General features: G+C 39.7%; 1 protein-coding gene across 1 annotated transcript in view; it reads right to left on the reverse strand.

Moving 5' to 3' along the window:
• The window catches only part of HECW2 (HECT, C2 and WW domain containing E3 ubiquitin protein ligase 2), a 143,136-nt gene extending 120,894 nt beyond the window's left edge, over positions 1 to 22,242 (reverse strand). Inside the window, exon 1 of the mRNA XM_053947323.1 lies at positions 22,163 to 22,242. The gene's annotated coding sequence lies outside the window, so the exon portion shown is untranslated. The remainder of the gene's footprint in view (positions 1 to 22,162) is intronic.
• Between the last annotated feature and the right edge of the window lie 357 nt (positions 22,243 to 22,599).

The following is a 22,599-nucleotide window of genomic DNA, read 5'->3' on the forward strand; positions in this document are numbered from 1 at the left end:
CTGATGTCAAAGCTATGCCAAAATTTCACAGAATCATAGAATGTGCTGGATTGGAAGGAACCCATCAAGTCCAGCTCCTGGCCCTGCCCAGCAGCATCCCCAAGCATCCCACCGTGTACCCGAGACTGTCATCCAAACACTTCTTGAACTCTGCTGGGCTTAGGGCAGTGACCACTCCCCTGGAAGAATTTGCTATTTTACACCCATCTCCAAATGGCACAAACATCACAGAAGTGTGGGGCTGCACACAAGCTTTCACTTAGCCTGGAGCCACAAAAAGCCATGGAAGAGATCCCTTACTTTGACATTCCTTATGGTAAAAGAGGTATGACGGCAGCCATCTGGGCTGGGAGCAAACTCAAGAATTTTTAAATTTAGAAAAACCCAACCATGTTCTCTAGCAGGTAGAAGTGAAAACCTGGATACCCTGGATGTTTTGGATGCTTGGGAAGAAACAGTCTGAACTACAAAAAAATCTCTTACCGAACAAAATCATTATTGACTGGGCACTCCTAAGCATTATCTTTGAGATGCTTCCTACTTGGATTTCATCATGTAAGGCTTGATTTAGATTGGCCTGTCCAACTTTAATGGACTTGGGAAAAAAAACACCCTCTTGCTCAGGGAATATTAATGTATTAAGATATAAGGAATTTCCCCAAAAAGGAATCAAACAAGGTGCTCACAGAGTGAGAATTAATTCCTGCCCCGAATAATATAAACAAAAAAAAAATTAAACAGAAAAATGAGTATCAAAATAAAAAGCATCTGGCAGGTCAACAGCACATAAAAATCTCAAAATAATGTCCAATTTGCTAGAGCCTGCATTTTAGAAAGCATTGGGCTTTCTACAAGTCAGTGGGAACTGTTATATTGATTCAGGGCAGGACTTGTCATCTTTTCTCCACAGCTCTTCCAGGGCAGAGTCCTATGTGTGCCTGGAGAATGGCTCTAACTCTCCTGCTCTCTCCTGAGAGTTACAAATGCAGCTCAAAGGCCAACTTAGCATTGTGGAAACTACCACTCTACCAGGAAAACTTGAGCTGTTCAGCAGCTCCCCTAGTGTTTAGAAAGCTTACAAAAGGCCGAGAGCATCTTAGAAGCTGAAAAAATATGCTTGTTTTTATAAAAGCCTTAGAAGTTATTACTTGTAGAATTCATTCATATCCTCTTCCTCCCTCCTGCCTTCTACCTTTCTACTTCTCCAGACTTAAGACCTATAATATTATTATACATGAGAGTCTGAAGTACTGTTTCATTATTTAATGCATCAGCCATGCAATACTAAATGCCAGTTGTGCAGTCCAGTTTTACATAGAAGTGTATGTGTGAAGATTCACAAATAAAGCCACCCTGGAGACACAAGTGCTAGGATACTCACTGATATTGCAAAACCCAGCCCCTGTCGCCTTTTCTAAATATTTTGTGGAAAAAAATTTTTTTTTGCATCCCTAATAGAATCACAGCACAATCCAGGTTAAGAAGGACTTGAAGACATAATTCTTGTTGTTAGGCAAGATGAAACTCATTCCCAAGAAGGACGCAGGCATACATTTTAAAATTTTTAATTCTGTAGCTTCCTCTTTGTTTAAGGATTAATGATAACTCTTAAAAGCTTATCCAGTATTAGAGGAACACAGTCTTACACCAAGAAGCACTCATGCTTCTAAAAGCACTACACAAACAGTACTCCACAAAATAAACACCTCATGCTAGCAAACAAGGAAACTGGGAGTATTTATGGTGATCCTGCCCCACTGCACTCTGTGGGGTAGGATCTGGGGCAGGATCTGTGTGGCACAGTGAAGGGTTTAGACCAGCAGTGAACAAATGAAAGTATGCACAGACTGCCAGAAAAATGAAGTGTGGGCTTAAAATTTCACTGCTTAGAACAGAGAACAAAACTTTAATGGCAAATGATTCAGGAATCATCCTCATATAGAAAGAAAATAAGATTGGTCAGCAGGTACCCAAAGTAGCATGTATATTATTAAACCTAAAATTTGGACTGGAAAGAAAGTAGAAAGTCGTAGACAACATCAGTCAGAAAATTTAGATTCAGGTAGAGTAGTCTCAACAATACTCCACAAACAAGTATAAAGACAAGCTGAGAGAGTTGGGGCTCTTCAGTCAGGAGAAGAGAAGGCTCTGGGGAGACCTTCCAGTCCCTAAAGGGGGTCCACAGGAGAGCTGGAGAGGGACTTTTCACAGGGGTGAGTAGTGACTGGACAAGGACAGTGGCCTTAAGCCAAAGAAGGATGGATTTAGCTTAGATACAGGGAAGAACTTCCTTACTGTGAGGGTGGTGCAGCCCTGGGACAGGTTGCCCAGGGAGGCTGTGAACTCCCCATCCCTGGATGTATTTACAGCCAGGTAGGAGCAGCTCTGAGCAACCTGCTCTAGTGGAAGCAGTCCCTGCCAATGGCAACGGGATGCCTCTAAGGCCCCTTCCAATCCAGACCATTCTACAATTTTAAATCCTCAGGAAAAAGGGTATTGTTCTAGGTGAAGCTCTAATTCACTTTCTGTTGTACAGGCTCTGAAGTGGCACTTTGCAAGGCTACCATTATCCATTAGCCTCATCAAATGATGACACAAAATGCTGAGAAATCAGAGCAATGACACAGAATTTCAGACATCTACAAAATCAAAACCCAACATCAAATAAAAATTAACATAACATGCAGTGAGAGTTAATACAGACTTTCATTCAATGATGGGAAGCACACAGAAGATCAAGAGATCCTGACAGAAACAATTATCTGGTATCTCAGTGATAAAGAAGCAGGGCTCATCTTTTCTGGTAGATTAGAAGCCCCATCACTGGCACCAGCAAAAGCCAAACCCAATACAAGAACATCTTTGATTGATTCACTGTCTGATCTTGTTACCGTGAAACTCTCATGAATTTACTACAGACTGCAATCAGGAGCATACAGTTAAATGTGATTCCTCACCTAGAAAAAAGAAGAAAAAAATAAAAAACCACACAAAAACCACACACAGAGAAGGAAAAAAAAAAAACAAAACAACACAAACCCATACTTCTTTCTGCCATTTTCAGGCCCAGAAAGACCTTTATTTAGTTAAACCATGTCAATAATCATTAATCTCAGATTCAGAATCTCCAAGAAGACCAACTGTGCAGTAAAACCAGTTTTAGAGGAAGTTTTAAAAGAGACGGGTCACCTTCCCTCAGTTCAATACAACTGTATCTTCTTATACCAAAGAAGATACAGTTCAAAGCTCATCATTTAGTTTACCTAATGATGGTTTTAGTTTATCTTTATAATGATACCAAACATATTAGTCTGTTATCTCCCAACATACTAATTTCAATAAGAAATTAAGTCAATTGCCAAATCCTGCAGCACGTCCTTTTTATCAGACCAATGAATTATCCAAAACTTTTGTCAAATCTTAGACAAGATTTTCTCCTGAATTTCTCCAAACAAGAAAAGAAACCTGACAAACTAGGATGATTCCAGAAGAAAGTAAAGGGAACTCTGGCATGTTGATTAAACAGTTCATTAAACAAAGTTACTCTTTTTCTCTTAAGCTTTAAAATCACTCAATTCTTAATCCAAGTTAAATGTTTCTGAAGCTTAACCCTGAGTTATATCTCACATTCACCTGCATTTCATTGTAATGCTTATAATAGTTTGATTCAGAATTCCTTCTAGACCAAAGCTTTAAGTTTATCAAATAACACACACTCATTTTTTATTATATAATCTATTTGCAATGTGTCTGTGGTATTACCATCAACCTGAAAGCCAATTTGCATTTCACTGAAAACAAAGCAGTAAGAGACAAATAGACATTCTCTGAGCTGAATTAGCTGTTGCAGTACTTTGAAGCATGTCCATTTTTCCTACTGATATACAAGTAAAAAGGGAGAAAATTTACAAGACTTAAAAACACTGAAGACTCCTACTCAACAAAAAAAAATGGCTTTCAGCTAACAAAGCTTCATTGAGCTAAATGTGCACCAAATTTCCTGGTACCTCTGGGATTTCCTAAAAACACGGAGCCTCTAATTTGCTATAGTATGTACAAACACAGTACCAGCACAAAATACACAGTTAATGCTATTAACAGTTTGCTTCTAGTGCTCTACTCCCCTCTCTGAGGCAAAGACACCCATCCCACAGTTTGCCTCCACCCTGTGATGGGGGTTCTCATGGAGCAAGGGAGAAGCCTGGCAGCTCCCTGGCCCATCTTCCCAACACACTCACCTTGCACTCCCTAGCAGCTGTGCACCAAACATATCCATACTTTGGGACTTGAACTAAAATTAGCTTAGGGCATATTTAACTAATTAGCAACTAACTCCTAATTTCAACAGTGCCGCACTGCCATACTATTTACACCACAAAACCACACAGAAAAAGAAATAGAAAGGTTTTTTCTTCCTTTCAATGTTCTGCAATGTTTTTTGTTTTCTTAAGATGACACAGATGAAGACAAGACACCCAACATGAGTGAAGGCAACACAAATTTATTTAAACACTTAGCATAGGTGAGGCTCAAATCCTTTGTTCAGTTCTAGGCTCCTCACTACAGAAGGGCATTGAGAGGCTGGAGCAGGTCCAGAGAAGGTCATTGGAGCTGGTGAAGAGCATAAATCTGATAAGGAGTGGCTGAGGGAGTTTATCTTGGAGAAAAAAAGGCTCAGGGGGGACCTTACTGGTCTTTACAACTACCTGAAAGGAGGTAGTAGTCAGGCAGGTGTCAGTCTCTTCTCCCAAGTAAAAAGGAATAGGAAAGAGGAAATTCCCCATGGTGCCCAGGGGAGGTTGAGATTGAATATTAGGAAAAATTTCTTCACCAGAAGAGTTGTCAAACACTGAAACCCTCTGCCCAGGGAAATGGCTGAGTCACCATGCCTGAAGGTGTTAAGAAGATGTATAGAACTGGTACATAGGGACACAGTTTAGCAGTCGGCTTGCCAGTGCTGGGTTAATGGCTGGACTTCAGAATCCTAAAGGTATTTTCCAACCTAAATGACTCCACAGGGTAACAGCATCAAATGGTGTGCCATTAACTCCACAGGCCAAGGAAAAACAGGTATCTGAGAGGCCTGTTTTATATGGACATCCTCACCAATATCACCTTACAGTCAAAATCCAGCTTCTATTCAAAGAAAAAACAAAGAAAAACTCAAACTGATGACACAGTAGTCAGGCATTTCATTTCCAAATGAGGAAACTTGGGCAGACTTTGTTTCCACTCATTCTTTAGCCTTTACTGGCTTGCTTCTAGGTATCATCAACCGAGTTGCATATTCTTCAAATAAAAAAAAAATGCTACATCAGTGGGATCAGAGCTAGTAATTACTGGAAAAAGCTAAAAGGACACAAAAGGAAAGCTGGCAGAAAGAAAGACAAGGAAAACAGAGGACTGCAGTAAATAAATTTTAAGATATGGTGAAAAGATAAATGACACCTGAAAACTGTATGCCCATTTGGAAGTCCTGATCCTGAAGGATGTAGCAACTGCCACAGAATTGGCTTCTGAGGACAGAATTCAATTCAACCATTCTACCTCTCTACATGATACAGGCTGTAGAATGCACCTATCAAATACACAGCTCCTGGAGAGGTGAGATTCAGTACTACCTCATCCAGCAAGACTAGACAAAGTTTTGATCTGTTCTCAGGAGGAGACTGCAGTACACCCACTCTTCCTGACCAGGCAACACACCTGAGATTCTTCCAGTACCAGTGGAAGACCAAATCCTGTGTTTCCTTTCTGTCCCGTGAACTGGCATGTGTGCAGCAAAGTCTGTCCAGACATAATTACTGGGTTTCACACCCTCCCCCAGCACTTCTGAAAAGGATATTTTGCCAGAAAGCATGTGCACACCTCCTGATTCACTCTGAAGCTAAGCCAGAAAACAGGGAACAGGCCACAACTGTCCAAATTGTTCATACAGCATATTTTCTGGCACAGCTGCAGAGCACACAGAGAGTGGGCTGCAGGCTGGATGAATGGTTCTGGTAGTAGCAACCTTCAATCACTATTTTTCTAGAGCTATTCTTAGTCCTTCCTCTGCTACCTTACAAATCCTTAAATTTAGAGGATTACAACACACTACAGCTCTTCTTGTGCAAGCAGACTTTGTGCATCCATAATGCACGTAATGGAAATTTGCACAAAAGTGGCCCCAAAATTAGAGCTTAAATCAACACTGGATACAGATGTATATGGGAAGTCAATACTGTTGGATGGAAAAAAGTATTTAAACATTTTTATACACTGTACAATTCTTCTGTTTTTCTTAACAAAACATGTGGATTAATGTCCTAAGTACTAATTCCAAGAAGCATCATTCCCAGTGTCTCAGCCAAGCTGTAAGTTTGTATTAACACCTTCCTGTTTTATGGTCTTTGCTTCAAAGGCAATCATGGAAAATTGCAATGCAGTGCTTGGCTAAGATCCACACTGGCACCACCATCATCCACGCCAGGCATCGTTTCACATGGAGGACTTCAAGGGCTTGGGAAAGGACCTAAAGGTCTCCCTGATTTTCTTAACGTTTCTGTCTCTGCAGTGGGACATGTTTCATAAATATCATCTTATTTGCTTCACATCCTATGCTCTAATCATTATAAGCCATTTTATTTTCCTCTCCTATCTACTTTTTCCATTTCTGAAGTCTCAGGGAGCCCTGTCCATGTCAGCTAAAAGAAGAGAAGACTGATGGGTCATTTGATTACCAGAAATAAGCAATTACTCCCTGAGAAGCAGATCTGGTAGCAAGACATTTTCAAACTTGCTGATAGCAATGCAATAGGATCCAGCAGCTAACAATTAAAGCTGCATCAATTCAACCTTGAAACACTCTGCAATTTCCTAGCAGTAACTGCAGCTGAACCTTGGAACTGTTTACTGGGAAAGACAGAGGGCAAATCCCTGTCACATGACGTGTTCATAAAGAGAAGGCTTCAGTTTATCTCTGGAAGAACCCATATTAAGGTTGTGAACATTTCTTTCTGGAGTCTCCATCTCTTGATCTACAAACTTGTTTCTTCACTTGTTCTTGTGAATCACAGGGAGAAAGAAGGTGGTTCCTTTTAATATCCAAACCATGTTTCTTAGACAAAAGGTCCCAGATGACCTGCAGAACACTTTAAACAAACATATAAATGAACAGGGATCCACTTGACTGGTGATGTTCAGATCTAGTGTAGGAACAGATTATTTCATCCAGTTAGACAGTTCAATCTTTGGTTTGCATTTCAGCTTGTGTTTTGGCCAGAGAGCAGGGAGTGTAATAAAGGATTATTTTGCTTTTCTGTGCTACACAGACTGTTGGAGGATATCACTCCTAAGAGCCAGGCCTTGAGCATTTCTGACCACGCTTCTGCTGCTGGTTTCTAAGCACACAACTGCTCACTCTAATGCCTCTGTGGTCAGTATTGTACCTGCCTGGCACCAAGCTGACACTGACTTACTGACTTGCAGGACCTCAGGCTAAAGCCCCAGTAATCCCATTAAACCCCAAGCACTATAAAAATCACAAAAAAGAACATCCACCTGCATTTTATGTAAGGCCGATCACACAAGGCATGAGTCAGTCAAAAACTGAACATAATAAATAAAGGCTAACCTGGAAAAAAATTAGCATTTTAATACACAGGCATCTACAGCAATCAACAAGAAAATAACTGAAGAATATTCTGAGCAATAACACACTTAAACTTCTCCGTGCTTGTTTTCAGAAGTAATTTCAAAGATGGAAAGCTCAAGTATTCATTTCATCCACACTCATATTTCTACATTTCAAAAGGAAATTCTGTCTTTTTTTTGTTTTGTTTAAAACCTTTTCTCTAGGGGGAAAAAATCCTTACGAGAACCTGCTTTTAAAAGATAATCTAGGGATTCTGTTTTGTAAAAATAGAGCTGATTTTCAAAAGAGGAAGGAGCCTGACTTAAACTTCTCAACATCTGCAACTGCAACTCTCCCCCAAGCATCTGATTGAGTATCTATGGAAATTAAGTAGGCAGTTCAGCATTCTGCCAAACTGGACTGACAAGTATGCTTTGATGATTTGGGATTTCACCTTCAAAACAGTTCAGGTCTTAAATACACTCCATTATAAAACACAGATTTATTGCTTAAGTGTTCCATTTTGGCCAACAATTCTTTGGCAACTTTTTTCAAGACAAGGACAGTACCTTCCTTCCGAGCTGAGTTTGCCATAACACCCCAACTTTCATTCCCACATTTCTACCACAGAAGTAGCCACCTTTTGAAGGGTGATAAATACACTTTCTAATAAATAATATTATGCACAATTCCAATCCTGCACTAAGCCTTTGCCTGTAAGGTCCATAGGAAAATGAGGAAGAAAGTCTGAGAGTGCAAAATTAGCCTGCAATACCGTATCAGTCTCTGACATGAAATTTAATTTTTGCTTTTCAGTTCATCTCACATGTCCAAAGATCAATTATAACAGAAATATATTTTAAAACTTACATAAATTCTCTTACACAATTTCTTGTTCTGAAAACTATTATTAACATAAATGCTATATATATTAAACACAAACATGTGTCTGATAGTACTTAAAGTGTTCCCTGAAAAAAAAAGACAACCACAATCATACTGAGTTGGAGCCAACTATATCACTTTAACTTGGGCTCTGCAGCAGATAATTCTTCTGAGAAGTTAAAATAAGAAATGAACTTTTCAAAAACAAGTATGGTTTATACTGTGCACACTAGAGAAGCAGCACAAAAACATGCATTACAAGCACATTCTAGATGAACTCCAACATTCTTTTTCCATACTCCTACTAATACTAAATGCCTTGGAGACCAATTAGGTATTAAGGTCCAAATTTGCCTCATTCAATCGTAACCAGTGACACAAACTTTGTTTCCCACCAAATTACTAGAAGCATCCTGTGACCACTTCTTTATAAGAAGAAACAAAGCAAGATTTTTCCAGACAAGATAATTTGCAATACAAAAAAAAAAAAAAAAGCAACCCATATCTACAGCAAATTTTTTCATGTCACAAAAGTACTGTAAAGTGAACAGTCTTTAGTAACATGCAAAACTCCAAAATTATCCCTACTTATCTTTCCTTTCAAGCATAGCAGCTACTCTTTTTTTTGCTCTCCGTCTCTTCCTCTCCCCCCACTCCAAGTTGTATCTCACAATTTTCCTTGTTCTGAAACACCTCATAAAATAATTATAGTAAATTATATAAAGTATTTAAAAAACCTCTCCTAAAGAATCCAGAAGCATTTTAATGAGCTCAGCATTTTGGTCAAAACTATTGAATTACAACTGAGTGCATTTAACTGATTAGAAAACTTTGTGGAAAAAAACTGTATGTCTTAGTTCATCTAAAACTCAGCACAATGTGAGTTAACCTGTTCCTTAACTGTGCTGTAGGTCATGATGAGTCACTGTTCTCTGGTAGGGTAGCCAGAGCACCACCTGCAACTTGTCAGGAGGCTGAAATGTGATTAAGTTTTCCTTTCCAAAGCTTTCCTCTAGCAGGAGAGGTCTTCCCTTACACAGAATTACTGCATGGATGCATTGACATAAAACAGTATTTGCAAAGCCAAGTATCATTTCACCTCCATGCTGAAAGCAAAGCATAGACAGAATAAAATGTTCTCACTGCAACAGCAAACAATTTGGGTTTGTTTTCAAAGGTAACTTTGGGGAACCAATAGTTACACTATTTCCAGTGAAATTCTGCCTCTTCTTTTTCCCCCCAGTCCTTTCTCTCACTTTTGTGAGAGGAAACTGGACTGCCCTTTAGGAAAAGTTTAATGCATTCCTGTAGCCCTAGGGAGAGTAGGGGTGACTGTATGCTAATAGAAAAAACATCATGGGTGACTGCTACATGTGAGCTGTTACTCATGTTCCTTGGAATTTTTCAAAACATCAGGCTATTTAATTATCTTCACAAAAACTGCACAGAGAAGAACAAGGTGACATTCATGCAACTGGAAATACAATAATTATAAAATATTACATATATTGCCTTCAATGTTCTGACTTAAAGAGTTTCAAGATACTTATCTGAGAGGCTCCTTTCGAACCTGAAAAGCTGACAAACCTTCCATCCACTGACCAAAATAATTGCCGTTTCCACTGCCTAAGTAGTTAAACAATAAGTCAGGTTACACCCCAGGCATCTAATGAAAACAAATGAAAATGTACGGATTTGTAAAGGCTGGCAACAAATTAATCTTGCTTAAATTGCTCCCCTGTTCAATAAGCGTTATGCTTCCTTGTGCTGTTCTTTAATCTTCGTGATCCAATCAATTTTGTTGAACTACATTTTCAAAATTCTCTTCCTTATATTCCTTCTACTTTTTTAACTAACAGTGCAAAGCTGTTGATTGGCCACCAAGTATAACTGCAGAGCAACCCAGTGTTAAGCACCAGGCTATACCAAGTGTCTACGATGAAACTGTGATTTTGCAGATGTGGTTCATCTCCCTTGAAACTGCTTGTTTGCCTTCACAGATTCCCAAAAGAAACTCTATTCTAAATTTACTAACTGATCTTCTTGGTATGAATTATATACCCAGTATGTTATTTTGCAGCTCTGTTGCTGCTCTGTAAGCATTACCCAATGCTAAATTCCTATCAAATACAACAGCAAGTCAGGAGCACAGCCTATAATTCTGTGCCTCAAATGAGACAACCACAGTCCAAGTGCAACATATGAACTCAGACACTCTAGAGGAACACAGAACACTGATACAAGTTAATGACTGGAAGTCTTTGTACAGCTGCTTTTTAAATTCTCTGCTGTGAGCAGCTGATTCCAACAAGATTATTAGATAGGAAAGCCAAAAGCATCAAAATGCAGAATTTGAGACACGAACACATTTCAGTGAGATCAGTTATGACAGTGAAGTGAGACTGTGCGGAGTTTCTAAGTGTTGATGCAAATCCTCATAGTCAAAGATAACAAAGCAAAAGGGAATACAAAAAGTTTCTGGACATCTTAAGTGCCACAGGAATTATTTCATCCAAAATTTCAAACACATTGGTTTGTGTCAAAGAGCTCAAAGGGAAGATGCAAATAAAGTATCATTGTCCTAAAAGACACCAATAAAGATTTTCATTATTCAGATACCTCAGTTGCTTCACATTAGTGGTGCTTCTATTTCTGCAACACTTATGTCTGCCTAAAGTACATATAAATCACTTACATTTGCTTATTACTCACAATCCTGGCTTCTGATAAAATTACTTATCGGAACCTAATAAAACATCGTGGACCATTCTAGACTCATGCTTAAAATTACCATATGCAGAATTTTTTAAAAAATTTACAAATGTGTTCTCAGCTCAGAAATGGCTCTAACAATTTCATGATTTTGCTAAAAAAATCTTAACTAAAATTAGTATTCTATGTGTGGGCATACCACTGTATTTTTAATTTTTTGAAGAGACTAAAAAAAGTCCTGGTACTAACCTTAATCTTTTATGGCTAAGTTCTATAAAAAAACAGTAAAACTCACTCCAACTGCTAAAAAAAGCTATAAGCATAGCTGAAGCAAATGAGTTTGCAGATAGATCCTGATCAGTCCTTGCTCCATTTGCTTGTTTTGGAAAGCAGCATCCCACTCTTCCCTCAAGGAAGATAGGTAAAAAAATCTCAAGTGAATGTTCCTCCTCATTGCCAATGCACAGAAGCTGCTGGAGGTGAAAGCAAAAGCTCCCGTGTGCCAGCCTTTCCCGACAAACAGGAGAAAATCTGACATCAAGGACTTTCAGTCTCTCAGATGCAGTATCTTTAAAAAATGTTACCGCACCAGCAGAGTTCAGCAGCTGATTAAAAAGGTGACCCAAGGCATCTGCTACAGACCAGGAAAAAGGGAGATGGAGCTAAATTCTAATCACATCCCCTGTTTTGCGAATACAACACTCATTTTAGTTCACATTTTGACAATTCACATTATCACCTCTTTTTAGTTCACATTTTGACAGTCCCATGGCTGGCCAGCATGGCTGTCTTCAGATGTAACCCCAACAACTAAAATATTTCTTTCTAATGAACTTTTTTTTTCTATTACCCTATGCAAGGGTAATCAAACCTCCACTCTCCAGGCTCCCATCCTTACTAAACTAAACAGGACAAGAACAGGATGAAAAAAGCCATGAGTATGAATGTGTATTCAGAGAACTGCAGAAATCCAAAATTACTGGATTTCTGAGGGGGTCTGAGGAGGGATGAGAATGACAAGATAATTGCAGAGATGCCTAAAGACAAAACAGAGAAAGAGAGAGTGACAGAGGAAGGAAATCAGAAGAGAAAGCACTCTGGGACATATAAGATGATAAGATAGGAAAACTTCAAAGAAAGTAATCAAAAGAATAATTTAAAGATAATGGATACATGACATTTCAGAACACATAGTCTTAAACCACTAATTGCTCCTGTTCTGTGATTAAACTGATTATAGTTCTATGGTTTTCCAATTTTAAACACCACCTTAAACACACACCAACGATAATTAGGAGGAAAATAATCTCACATTGTAATATTACATAAAATCACTTGGACTCTTACAGTAAGGAAGTTGAATTTAAAATACTCAGTTCCATAATGGTTGAACTATCACTCAAAAATTGGAGGGTAAGCCAGGCATAACTCTTTCAGGAACACTATATCTAGGAAAGTATGACATGAAGTTTGATTTTGGGGAGATCCATTACATTCCTATCCTAAGTTTTAACAAGCAGGAAGATGAATGCTGGGTTTGGGTTTTATGCCACCCCCAACACCAATATTACAGTATTTGTAAATCAAAAGCAATAGTGATTTCCTAAACAGGTTTAATGGAGGTTGCCACATTTAAGGAACAAAAGCACTGTTTATTTTACTCCATGCTTTTTGAAAGTGAGATATATTTGGAGGTTGGGACTAGATGGTCTTTAAATTTCATTCCAGCCCCTTGACATTCTGTGATTCTATGATAAGGGCAGCAAGAGGAAACCTTTCCCATTGAGACATCACTTGTCATGACAGGACTTCCTCAAAACTCAAAATCTGGAAGCATTTGCAGCAGTTCAAATTTCAATGATCTGATCTGGCAGACTGTTCCACAGCTGAATCCTTACAACCAGGGGCATTTTATCCCCAGTTCTTCGAGCATTAATCCTGAGCTTTGCTAACTGCATTATGCCAGATCCACACACCCGTGGGACAGTTCATGGTCCAACTCAATCTTTCCACTATAAAAGCCTATACAAAAATTTTTCCTGCACAATCCAGGAAGAACACTGCTATAAACACTTCTAGCTCTTTATTCCTTGGGACTTTTCCATTTGCAAATAATGGATAAAAACTTCAAACAGTTGAGAATTTAAAATTCAGTTCCTGCTAACTGTAAAATAGGTGATATTCTATTCAGACTTAGATTTCTAGCCATGCTACTTATTACAAACTATAGATAAGTGAAATACCACCTGCAGATGAAAATATGGCTATAGCACCTAAGTACATCTTGGAACATCCATGCTCTAAGAGATCACACATGGACTGTTTTTAATTTCAGGTGAGTAACAACAAGAAGAACTGAACTTTTAAGTAAAGACCTACAAAAATATTACCACATCTATTTACATTCTAGTGAGATAAAATATCTTCACTCAAATCTATCTAACATTTTACAAAGATCAGAGTGCATATGCAGTAACACAGATACCCAATGAGTAACAAGTAGAATATTCATAGGAGAAAACCTTCTCCTCATATACAGGAAATGTGAATGTATCAATACTTCTTCTGGTTTTCTGCAGCAAACTACATTTTACCAAATTTTTCAACTAGTTGCTCAGTACATTACACAGAATGAGGGAAAACTGATCAGATACATCAGTCAAAGCAGATTACATCCTGTTAATCCACTTAACAATTTAAACTGTACTTGGCCTCATCTAAGAAGTGTGAATCACAGTAGCCCAATTAAGCATTATATCCATCTAGATAGGCTGGAACCAGGCAAACAAGCATCTCCTTTTACAGTAAACCTCAGCAAGTTTGAAAAAGTAAGAAAAACAACAACAATATTATTACACAATATTACTTTTCCTTATTCAAATCATTAAGCACAGAACTCAGTTGAGAAGACTGAGAAGATTTTTTATTCACAGGATGCAAACTTCCCTTGATTTCTCCTCCCTTAAAAGACAACTTCTAGCCTTCCACACCAGTCTTAGGTTGTCAGTCTGAAAGTAGAAGATTTCATTACTGGTTTCCCAAGAGGCAACAAATGAGATTTACATTCCAAAGGTATTTTGGATAGAGGAGGATCAAAAGGACAAGCCATCCTCAGCAGCAGGAAGACACACAAGACTCCCTGGATTCTAATTGTCCTGGCTCTGCTGCTGTCCAGACTGCAGGGGCAGGGAGAGGCTTCACAACCTGCTCTGTACCTACAAGGAATGATTCCAATATTGATTTTTCATGGGGTTACTTACATGAGTAAACATTAATCAGTTTCTGTTAGGGTCACAAATTAAGATCAAAATAATTACTTGACAAATAAAGTTTGCTTGCAGCTGACTTACAGCCACAAGTCATGAAGCATATCCTGTAGAAAGCTAAATCCTTTGCTTGTTCAGTCCTGCTTTTTCTTTTCAAAATGACACATAACCAGTTAAGACACTAAGTCAACACACGTTTCACATGTGGTTAACCAATGCATATTTCAGATAACAAAGTCTTTGTTTAATATACAGATAGCCCAAACTGTCTTATGCATTAATAAAGGGATGTCATTAATTTAAAAATCACATTATTCTGTCAGAAAAATTTCCACGTATTAGAGCAAAAAGTACCCTTTAATTAATGAGAAGTATTTCTGTTTTTCCAGACTGAGTAACTGAGAGTTCGTCAGTGCTTGTGCTTTGTTCCTCCACCCCACTCTCCTATTTGTTTGGGTGAATTTTTATCAAAGTACCAGAAAGAAAAGCACTTCTATGGTGACAATAACAACATAAACCTTGGAAAGGAGACACAGTGACATGCATAAGACCTGAGACATTTTCTTCCATGAACAAACTCAAAGTGAACTGTATAACTAAAAAAACCCCAAAACCCAGCAGTATAGGGATGACCAACAGACTGTGAAGAGGAAAAGCTTCTTTCAAGCCAATCCATGGCACTTCTCCCATTAAAAGAAAAATTAAATATATGCATTAGTCCTCCTCATATTGACTTCACACACCCTTTGTACAGCTGACAATTGATGAAGCTTATGCCAAGAGGTGTTGAACACACTTCTTTTATTTATACTACTTCAAACTCCTTTAAAAACCAAGATAAGCATAAGCAAGTTTTAAAAACCTCCTGACTTCATGTTCTTAAAACCTTGGCAGTTAATTGTTCCAGTCAGTGATTTACCCTATCAAGATGGGGCAAGCATATCTTGAGCTCAACATAAATCAAAACTAGACTTATTGTAGTGTATCTAAGCCAAAGCCTTTTACCTATTGACTTACCTTAAGTAGAAACCCAGTACTTAACTCTATGCCTTTGTACCCAGTCAGTATCAACATCAGTATTAAGAGGAAATGAAACAACATAAAAAGATTTCTTCCAAAACAGTGAATTCGTTTTTAAAAGACACAAAATCTCATTGGAAATGAGTATTCTTTAAACTACCAAGCAAAATTAAACCCAATACCCAATAAAGTAAGCAAAAAACACCCAACCAAATTCAGCTAATGAAAATAGGATAACATTTTAAACAGGTGTTAGTCCACCTCTCACAGCAGGAAATCTGACAATTTTACTTTATTTACCTATTTTATATAAAGGTATCCATAAATCAACTCTATAAAAAGAAGCCTTCCATAATTTGCAATATTTAGAGAATGTTTTACACAATGCTTAAAGAGATTTTTAAAACCCTAAAACCTCTCTCTCAAGCATGAAAAAGCCTACATCTTTGGTATCGGGAACAAAAAATACATCTACACTGTTCAGTGCAACTAAATATATGGCACAAACTAAGGCAAGAAGTGGGAAATATCAAGAGTTCTGTGGAACATTAAGGAGAGTGACAATTTACATCTGCTGAGCAGCAGCACCACAGTGTTTGCAGTGGCTCTCTACACTAACCTATAGCTTCAGAATGAAACATTCAGCCTGTCAACTTAACAGCCCAACATAAAACATATTACCAAAGCTCAGAGTAAGTTCACAGCACACACTCAAGTTAATAGGACTTGTTTATAAAGTTGAGCTAGGTCAAAGTTGTATTTTGCTGAAAGTTATTTCATTCCAAGGAAGTCAGAACACATTTTAGGAAATGAAACAGAGAAGTGATGTCATATCTACACACAGAGAGATTATTAGGAGAACATTTAACACAAAAACACCACGTAAGGCAATAAAAAACTGTGACATTTACTCAATTTATGATACTTGAGTACACACACAAGATCCTAACAGCATTTTGGGAGGGTCTGGGCACTGCTCAACATGGCATTACTCAAAACATATGAAGGTGGCTCTTATATGAAACAATGCATGTGTATATGTATTTATTTTTTTATACAGACACACAGATATGAAACAAAAACATGCACTGAACTTCCTTAAGTGTTGTTTTCTCCTTAGTGACAGTGGCCTCTTGTTTTTCTCTAGACAAAGAGCATTCAGTCAGAGCTTCTTCTAAACCACACACGTGCAGCAGCATCTCTGTGGCCACACCTGTACCTGTATGAGAACAGGCCAGATGCTGAAGTCATGCAGGAGAGAGCACATGCCAAATGCTCTTGTCTCATGGAACAGGCCTGTCCTGTCCCTAATCCATTTTGGGACAGTGCCTAGCCCATTGCTTTCCCTTAGCAATGCTCTGTTAGGGCTGCTGACACTGGCCCAAGGCAGGCCAGGGAGCCTCTGACATCTGGACAGTGCCACAACCCTGTGACAGCTCAGGCTCATCAGGTACAGCCCCAACCTTACTTTACCTTCCCCAGGGGAAGTGATGCAAGACTCAGAGAGCACGACAGTTGTATTTTTCTTATTTTCCTTTACAATAAAAATATTTAGGAAATTATTTCCACGACATATTTATGTTGGTGAAGACAATGTAGACATTTTTATTAGAGCAATGAAGCAAGAAACCTAAAATATGGGTTTATGTAGTTATGGTTACATTTTAGAGATGATACATTTACAATCTCTACTCCTTATTTTTAGCAGGAGAAATCTCTTTTATCAAACTACCAGCTCAAAACAGACTCAAGTCAATAATCGTACAGGATAATAATAAAATCAACCAAGCAGAGGGGCCTTTTAAAAAAGCTTCTTAAACAAAGAAAACACACCATTGAACAAGTACTTCTGAAGCTGGAATGCTGTAGCCTAGCACTATGAAGCTCACATGCTCTTGTGAGAGCGAGGTTAAGGAATCACTCAAAGATGGACTTTTATGACAATCAGGATCCAAAGGGAGTTGCTGGTTTTGTAATTTTTTTAACAGTACTTTGCTCAGCACGAAATAGCTAATGCCCTTGATATGAGGCACCTAGTGAATTATCACTTTTGAGCATTTTTTCAGCAAGATCTTTACAGACCACACTGCTTCCCACCAGGCTATGGCTGATCCACTCCACTCACCATGAGGTGCTGTGGCTTCAGCTGTCACATTTATTCCTGGAAAACTCTTCTTTCCTATTGTGGCTACTCTATCTGACAAGGATCAGTCAGTGTTTTATTTTTTTAAAGATGCTGCTGGCCATTCCTGGAAGAAAATGAAATTTACTGCTGCATGCTTTTGGATCATCTAATTACAATACTAGCCTTCAGGGAATTTTTAAACTAATGACATTGGATTTGTCAAGCACAAAAACTTTTAATCTGATTTTTCAAGTGGATCCTAGCCAATGGATCCTGGCCACCACAGCACTTAAAACACATTTGACTGTTCTCCATGCAATATTTAGGTGGGCTTCCTATCGAAATGTTAATTTTTTTACCTAATATCTTTTGCTGGTGGTCAATACAAGGCATATAAGGATATTGACAATGCTATTAAAGTTTTTATGACTGAAAGTCCACAAATCAAATTATGTGTGTGTATATACAGCTTCACAAATGAAAGGAGGCACAGACTTTGAGAAATCTGAACCAAAACACTGTATGAACAACACCCCAGTTTGTCTGCTGACCTCATGATGCAACATCAAGAAGCACCAGGTCAACAATAGTTATTTTTTATTTTATTTCAACATCCTAGTCTTTATTTTGAGGAATCTTTTCATTTCCAGTGCTAATACCATGAACAAAGCCCCAAACAATTAATTATGTCACAATGACTCCTTAACCCCCCCAAAAGCAAACAATTCAGAGGACCCATCAATCATCCGCTCTTGGGTATTTCCTTAGTTGTAAAGTACAAATAATGCACCATTTGAGCGGTTAGGTTTGGTTTGACTGCACTACTTGGGTCTTTTGGCCAAATCCTGATGGACTCAAGCTTCAATTTCAAATTCCTTTCCATTACTACTGCTTCACACACACAAGCTGCAACTGTGCCATGTAGAAACATGGATAACTACACTTCAAAGAAAAGATCCTCTTTCAAACATTTGTGTCTATTTTTTTAACTACTTTATGACAAATTTATGAAACAAATTGTGAAATACAAGTATTATTGTTCATTAAACAATCAGCATTCTAGTCCTTCCTCCCCAATCATAAAAAAATACAGTTGTAACACAAAACTGTACAATGTAACAAAACTCAAAAATAGTGGCACAATCCAATGGCTACATCCAAACCAGACTTAGCCTGGGTCACTTGCCCTTCTCTCCCCAGTACTACCAGGTATCATGAGAAGAAGGAACAGCTCTCCAAGGGAACACAGTGAAATGAAGGCTATGACTACCCATTTGCTTCAAAAGCTAAACGTGTTCATCCTGTCAGCAGAACTTGGAAACCTAACACCAACTTTATTATCAAACCAAGTAACAGGGTTCCTAGGTGCTGGAAGGGATGACTGACACACATCCACTTTGTAATGTGAGTGACCATCTCCAATCAACAGTCAGGGCTTGCACTTCCAACGAGAATTCAAAATCCAACTGCAGTCATTTAACACAACTACTCAGAAGACAGCACGCAACTGCTGCGCTACTTTCTTCAAGTATGCAACCAATTTTAAGAAAAGACACATTTCAAGCACTGATGCCTACGTTTCTGTAAAAATACAAAACCAAAAACAGCTACTTGAAGTCTTCTGTAAGTACTACAGTGTTTTAACATCATATCCTACTTCCCACAAAGATACATCCTTGTAACATGCACCCATGCTACACAAAGCTGAATCACCATTTTCTATCCTACTGCCAGAGATACGGGTATTGTCAGCCTTTTCCCCACCAATATTCCAACCGACCACAAACAAGTTGTTGTGGAGGCTCATCACAGATGCCCTGCATCATTGTCTATATAAACCATGCAGTTTAGTTCAATTTCAATGGAAATTACAAGGAACTTTTCTTAGATACTAAACTCAAATATCAAAACAGAAGATCATGTCACTCTGAAATGCCAAAGGGCCCTGATATGATTAGAGAAACATCTCACATACCACCAAGTAGCTTCAAAGCTCCCAAGGTTGCAAGAGTATGTCTCCTTTCCTATTAGGTTAGAGAACTTCTACAAGAAACAGTCAATTCTGTTCCATCTGTTGGCAATTAAATTAATACACTTCCTTCTGATGATGCAGCTTCTCCCCCTCTGATCAGCAAGGGACAACATGAAGACAAAGGTTGTGACCGTGCCATGCATAATGACAGCAGGATCAAACAAAATCAGGCTCAGCCACTCAGAGCACTCCATGCTATGAAAGGGCAGTATTTTGGATACAGTCTCAAATAAAGGATTTTGAACATGATGCTAAATTTTAAGCACATTACTTACATCTCGTTTTCAACGATTCAGTAATATTACCCGAACAGGTGCTTCATTAACCAATGGAGTAAATGCAATATCCTAAGCATTCTGCCACTGTCTGACTGAAGGAGTTTTTGAACAAACAAAATGCTGAGTTAGATTAAAAAAAAAAAAAGAAACAGGAATTACACATAATTATTCAAGAATTTAATCTGCAGATTGAGTCTCATACATAGAAATCCCCCTTATTTTGCAGCATATTGAAGCTTTAGCTGCAGTTTTAAGCATGTTGGCACAAAAAGGAAAAAGTTAATTTCTTTTCCATTAGGCATTACTACTTAATCTTATAAAGGAGAAAACACAAAATTCATTCAATTTCTTCTCAGGAAATCTGACAAAGCAGTATATTGTTTCTGGCTGGCAGCCACTGTACTATCATAGAGTTGGCTTAAAGGTGCAACACTCTGCATTCTACCAGGTTTGAAAAAACACTGGAAGCATAAAACAAATAGAAATGGCCATTAGCTAAATTCACTCAAAAAACAAACAGCAAGAAAGCAATAGGTTTTTAAGGAAGACAGAGGGTCCTTGCAGAGGCTGGGAAATGCTCCAAGCCAAACTAAATCCATAGTGCTAACTAACCATGGCTTTGCTCTGGCATCACCAGAAGGTTGTTTTTATAAAGACAGATGGACAGAAGGGAGGCTTTTCAACTACAATTCTGTCAAGTTAAACTACTACCAAGCAGAAGTTTAAAAGTGGTTTCCAGCCAACCATATGAGCTCCATGGAATTTCAGAGCCCATTTTAAGGTCCCATTTTAAGGACAGATAGATAGATACACACACGTGGATTAACATCTAACATCCACTGTGGTAGCTCCAGCTGACACAAAAGCAGCCACCACATTTTTGGAAATTTAGAGCCTGAACAGCAGTGTTGATTGAAAGGCACCATTAGGCTTGTTCCTTTCATATGCTAATAATGATATCATGCCTTATGGCCTGATGCTGCAACCATACATTATCATCTTATAAAGACATTTTTTCCAAAGAAGTTGAAGACGTGAGCAAACAGCTCAGCTGCATATAGAAGATATGTTTTTTATATTATAAAATTATTTATATCTTCTTCCATAGAAGAAGGTTTTTTTAATTTGTCCATGACACAGATTTCCTTCTGTACCTTAGCGTTGTAAATAACTACTACTGAAATATTTATAGAGGTTTGACTTACTTTTTTTTAAAAAGTAAGAAAATAATAAAAGTCTTGGGGCAGAAAAAAAATCTACAAAAGAAATTTTGTAGCATATAGGAAGCACCCCTGGACATCAACAAAGTGAAGCAAGGTAAGGCCCCTGATGGTATTTCAGGTACAGGAGTGATTCAGGGCCGAATCTCTTGCAAATATTCTAGTACAATGTAGTGTAGTGCAAAGACTGTAACACAGCACCCCAGAAAAGAGAGGAGGAAAAAAATGTTATAAATACCCTCTCCGTGTTCCTGACATATATCCAGGAACAAAATAAGCAATAATAAATTATGTAACTCTATTACTGACTACATACACCACATTCTCTTTCATTTTGGCACCATATAGGCCAAGAGAGAATTTTATTTTTCTCTAATACCCTGGTTTGTAGTGATGCGCACTGAGGTTAAAGAGAAAAAAACAATAACATACTAAGAAAGGAACAACATCTCCACATCAACAAACAATCCACAGAACAGTGAGGACCCGAATATAAACCTATTTTTCCCACACACATACTGTCATTGTGCTGTACTTCGTACATACAGCAATAGAAACGCACGTTAAGACCCCCTAGTTTTGAAAACAACGCGCTTGAAAACGGCGGTGATATTTCTTCCCCACCACGGACAGTGCGATATAGAATCTGGAGAACAGCCTTATACATAAATAAATAAATACACTAACCGGCGAAGGGGGACAGCCCGGAGGAAATAAACGCGGCACACAAAGTGCTGAACGCCTTCCCCGGGCAGGAAACCAGTTATAATTTAATGGCCCAAAACCGATTTAAATTAAGGCGAGCGGAACCCTGCGGGGCTCCGCGGCAGCGCGGCGCCCCAGCCTCCCGCATGACGGGGCCGCCGCGGCGGGCGCCGGGGCGAAGAGCGGAGCCCCGGGGTGCCGCGGCCGGGGGCCGCACCTGCCGCGGCCCGCGGAGAGCTCCGCGCCGGCCCCGCCGCGTCCCCAGCCCCGCGGGCGGCTCCCGCGGGCACCGGCGCCCACTCACCTGGCCGAGGCGCGCACTGCGGCTCCGCGCCAGCGGCGGGCTCCGGGCGAGGGCGGCTCCCGCTGCCGCTGCGGAGCCGGGCGGCGGCCGGAGTCACCCCGTCCTTGCGGCACGCGGCTCCCGCCGGTGGCGGCGGCCCCTCCGCGCCCACGGCGGGGCGAGCGCCTCCCGCGCAGGGGCGCCCGCGCCGCCCTCCGCCCCCGCGCCGTCTCAGCGGCGGGGCCGCGCCCCCCGCCCCTCCGCCAGCCCCCGCCTCCGCGCCGGCATCTTCCCCTGCGATCGGGCACGGCCGTGGGTGGGGGCGGCCGGGCGCCGGGGCCGAGGCCGCAGCCCCGCGGGCCTGGGCGGCGCCGGGGGCGGGCAGCCGGTAACAAAGCCGCCCGCAAGGCAGGGGGATGCGCGGATGCCGCCCAGGCCCCGGTGCAGCGCGCAGCGCG

The sequence above is a fragment of the Vidua chalybeata genome, chromosome 7 (genome assembly GCF_026979565.1).
Source record: "Vidua chalybeata isolate OUT-0048 chromosome 7, bVidCha1 merged haplotype, whole genome shotgun sequence".
Lineage (NCBI taxonomy): Eukaryota > Metazoa > Chordata > Aves > Passeriformes > Viduidae > Vidua > Vidua chalybeata.